Source organism: Formica exsecta, unplaced genomic scaffold (assembly GCF_003651465.1).
Source record: "Formica exsecta isolate Colony F162 unplaced genomic scaffold, ASM365146v1 scaffold594, whole genome shotgun sequence".
Classification (NCBI taxonomy): Eukaryota; Metazoa; Arthropoda; class Insecta; order Hymenoptera; family Formicidae; genus Formica; species Formica exsecta.
The window spans coordinates 116,525-121,715 of NW_021853215.1; positions in this window are offsets into that span (position 1 = coordinate 116,525).

Below are 5,191 nucleotides of genomic sequence, written 5' to 3' on the forward strand. Positions count from 1 at the left end.
CAGGTCACGGGCTACCCGTGGTTATGCCGGGCTTCCCGGTTGCTGGGACGGCGCACTCGTAGGTTATAAGACCGTACCGCGCACCGTTCAACCTGGACGGCCGTTTGACTACCCCGCGACCGTTTCTACCGTAAGACCACTTTGGTCTCCGTGTATCTTTCCGTATAAATACCGCGAACTGTTAGACTGTAATACCGCTTTGTACATACACCGCGACCCGCTCCATTGTAAGACCGTTGTACATATACCGTAACCAGTATGACCGCTCCGGTCTCTACGTCCTGATAGACTCTAGCACCGTTGTATATACCGCGACCTGTTCATATCGTAAGACCGCATTGTATATACCGCGATCTGTTCGTATTGTAAGACCGCACTGTATATACCGCGCATTCTAACTGTAGAGTTAATTAGACATTAGGATTTTTCAATTGATAAAGACCATATTGAAGAAAATACCAAATTGTCTCACTCTGTGGTGGATAATGTGCATGAAGTGCATGAATTGCTTTGAAACAAACATCCACAGCAGTCTTGCAATCATTAAAATGATAGTAGTTTTTATCAATCACAACGTAGAAATCTTTACATTCAGCCAATGTCGCTCCAACAGCAACAATTAAAGGTTGAACTTTATATTTCATTCGCTGTGCTCTTAAAACGATTCTTTCTATAGATGGTGTTAAATCGTTGTTTACCTACAGAAAAAATACATATATTTTAAGAATTTTAAAATTGTAATTAATAATTTGTAATTATAACTGTATTTAATAATTGTAATCATTGATAAATTAAATATTTATTAATGAATAAGAATAAATTAATAATAACAATTATAGTTCACTGAAAGAAAAAAAATGTACCTTTACATGAAGTATAAATCCATCAAGTACTTCTTGAGCGTTTGGCTTCCACCTTTTATTATTTTCTAATTGTATTGGAGTAGGAGTGAAAATATTTCCCAAACTCATAAAAATAGCAAGATCACTTTCATCTATGAATAAAAACAAAAATTTATTAGTAATTTATATTAATTCAGATAAACATAAAATATCATAAATCAAAGTTAATTTTGTAAAATATTTTGTTATATATAAATATAACATACACTTACCTTTTAATTTCAGAAGTGTACATATTTTTTGCGAGAAAGAATGCCATTTACTCCACATGTGCAAATCATAATCTGAATATAATTTCTTAAAATCTAACAATAACCTAACAATGTAAGTGAAATCAAAGTCTTATATTAAACTTGGAATCAAACTTAATATATTTAAATCATTTATATCTATTTTAAATTTATTGCTTACCAATATATAACCAGAACTCAGTTGCAAAACACTAAAGTCGTTTATGTAATCAAAAATAGTTTGTGTACTTTCTGTATTCCGTAGCATATAAAGTCTAGCCTCATGAGTTGCTTCCCATCTCGCCTTTACATCCTCAAATGGTTCCTTATGAGTGCGTAGCCATTCCAACTGGCCTTTAATATTTTCACTTACAACTGAAATTAGAATTATATGTGTTCATGAAAAGAAAGAATATGATTTATTTAAATCAGTGTACGTTAAATATTTTAAAAAGGGAAGTAAAAATATACCTGGTGCAGTCTGAGTCTCAATCGTATTTCTAGAGGAAGAAGCCAATCCATTATTTCGCAAACTTCGCAAATAGTTAACGTATTTATCATATAGTTTACCTTTGGCATTAGGTTTCTTGTTAAGCAATTTCTTGTATGGAACATAATATGTTTCTTGAAAAAAATATCAAGAATAGTCTAACATGCAGCAGTAAGGCAATTCGTCTACACAATTAATAAAAAAAAACAAATCTTAATCTCTCCTGGAATACACTGTGATATTTGTTCAGCCAATTCTTTTAATCGTTCTTAATGTATCCTGAAAATAAAAAATATCAAATATGACAATCAGTTAGATCAAAAATTGATATACAAATATTATTATATTTATTTTTTATATTTATATTTATTATAATTATTATATTTATAGAACTTGTCTCATAACAGAATTCTTTGTAAGTTCATGTTTTATAACAGCTGCACAGAGTTTAGCTCTTGCTGCATCCTTCTTTTCACGATTAGAATTATTTAAAACATGGTACGCAGCTTTTGCATCCAGATCTTTTTCAATGATTTTGAGAATATCTTGATTACACAAAGAAACCGTTACATATTAAAGAAAACAATTTTTTATATTTCCAAAGAATGTAGATAGAACAGAAGATAGATAGAAAGGATAGATATAAAATACAGAAGAATATAAAGGACAGAACATAGATAAAAAAAAGTTATATATTGAGAATGTTAGTTTCAAGGTAACTTTATACGAAAATATATATTTGTCATACTTACATTTGTTTTTTCTTTCTCTTTACATAGTAATGTATGTGCAGGATTAAGCTGAACACAGTTTTTTTGAATGATTTCTTCTTGCAAGCTGCTAGAAGAAGGAACATTTTCAATAATATCGCAGGCAGGAGTGTTTAGAAAGTGCTGGGATGAGCCATTTTCCTCAATATTTGACATAACAATAGTTTCAATCTTATCTTCATCAAAAGATAAAGTTTGTGCAACAGTTTCAATCTTATTTTCATCTAAGGATAAATTTTGTGCAATATTTTCAACCTTATTTTCATTTAAGGAAAAGATTTGTGGAGAAAAAGTAACCTAGGAAAAATTAAAAAAAAGGACAGAAATAACGTATTGTTTTATCTCTCTGATGAAAATATAAAAATATAAAAGCTTATCAACACAATTTAAAATATATCACGCAATGTTACAAATGTTTGTTTCATTTTAAATGCAAAATTACACAAATCAATAAAAATAAAGAAATAAAATCAATAAAATAATATATAAATTATTTAATTTATAAAAAATTGTATTATCTTCAATAATCTTCTTAATGTGTATGAATATTTTTAATATTTAAACTAAATGCAAAATTCCACGAATGCAAATTTACGAATCAATGATGGGCTAATGAACAACAAACAAACATTTTAAATATTTCGAAGTAGACAAAATTGACGACTATTTATTGCATTGTCAATATCATTTGGAAATAAGTATGGCCATTTAGTTAATATTTTTGTACTTACCTCAAGTGTTACACTGTACCACAAAGAATAATCATAGTTTATTTGCATGCGAACATCGCGATTGCAGAACACGGCCGCTTGAGCCACGCTCGCTTCCCGAGCCACAGCGCACCAGCCACACGCGAAACTCTGTACGCACCGTTCCCGCATGTTGCTTCGCGCATAGCTTTCAGTGTTAAATATCTTTTATAATAACCGCTTGAATAAACAGACTTGTTTAAACCGCTTATACCAAGGTAAAGTAAGTTGGAGTTTCCCCCTTCTCCCGAATCCTGGCACCGGCGAGCCTTGATCCGCGGCGTACGGGAAAGGTGAACCGTTACAACGGTATATAGCAACGTAAAGGTTCCTTGATCCGGGAAAGGTGAACCGTTACAATGTTAGAAGCGTTATGTTTTATGAATATGAGACAAAGAATGGAATATAATGTATGTATACTATGTATACTGATGAGAAATGGCATGGTGCCAAAATATCTATCAGACGAAATAAGAAAAATTGATGAGAGACATGACTATGACACTAGGAGCAATGCAAATATAGCAATAGAAAGGACACGAACATTAACAGCACACAAGAGTTTGACGTACCAGGGATTCCAAATGTTCAATGATATCCCAGTAGAAATACAAAATATGAGGAAAATAGAACATTTCAAATCAAAGCTAGCAAAATATATAAGAGAAAGAAACAATAAAAGTGGATGATTGAATCAGTGGATGTGTAACAACTATTGTTACGAACTTGTTTATGTTGATATTGTTATAGTATGATATTGTTATATGGTTTTTCTGTATATGTATGAAGTAGCAAAATGCTAAATAAATACACATCTCTCTCTCTCTCTCTCTCTCTCTCTCTCTCTCTCTCTCTCTCTCTCTCTCTCTCTCTCTCTCTCTCTCTCTCTCTCTCTCTCTCTCTCTCTCTCTCTCTCTCTCTCTCTCTCTCTCTCTCTCTCTCTCTCTCTCTCTCTCTCTCTCTCTCTCTCTCTCTCTCTCTCTCTCTCTCTCTCTCTCTCTCTCTCTCTCTCTCTCTCTCTCTCTCTCTCTCTCTCTCTCTCTCTCTCTCTCTCTCTCTCTCTCTCTCTCTCTCTCTCTCTCTCTCTCTCTCTCTCTCTCTCTCTCTCTCTCTCTCTCTCTCTCTCTCTCTCTCTCTCTCTCTCTCTCTCTCTCTCTCTCTCTCTCTCTCTCTCTCTCTCTCTCTCTCTCTCTCTCTCTCTCTCTCTCTCTCTCTCTCTCTCTCTCTCTCTCTCTCTCTCTCTCTCTCTCTCTCTCTCTCTCTCTCTCTCTCTCTCTCTCTCTCTCTCTCTCTCTCTCTCTCTCTCTCTCTCTCTCTCTCTCTCTCTCTCTCTCTCTCTCTCTCTCTCTCTCTCTCTCTCTCTCTCTCTCTCTCTCTCTCTCTCTCTCTCTCTCTCTCTCTCTCTCTCTCTCTCTCTCTCTCTCTCTCTCTCTCTCTCTCTCTCTCTCTCTCTCTCTCTCTCTCTCTCTCTCTCTCTCTCTCTCTCTCTCTCTCTCTCTCTCTCTCTCTCTCTCTCTCTCTCTCTCTCTCTCTCTCTCTCTCTCTCTCTCTCTCTCTCTCTCTCTCTCTCTCTCTCTCTCTCTCTCTCTCTCTCTCTCTCTCTCTCTCTCTCTCTCTCTCTCTCTCTCTCTCTCTCTCTCTCTCTCTCTCTCTCTCTCTCTCTCTCTCTCTCTCTGCTCGTTCTTTATTGTATTCTTTCTTTCCCATTATTATATTCTTTTATTTATTCGACTTTTATTCTTTTTATTCTCGTCTTCCTACATAATAATAATTATTAATTTAATCATTAATTTATTCATCTTTATTTTATAGAGTATAAATGAGATATTGTGTATCTTATAAATAGAAAAAGTATTTAATTATGTGTATTTTTGTATGTACATGTGTTGTATTTAATTATAGTTAAATAGAAAAAGAAAATAACTTATTGTTGTGTATCTCATTTATGCTTTATAAAATATAAATAAATAAATAAATTTACTTATTTTCATATAGGGAGACGAGAATAGAAAGAATAAAAGTTGAGCAAATAAAAGAATATAATAATGGG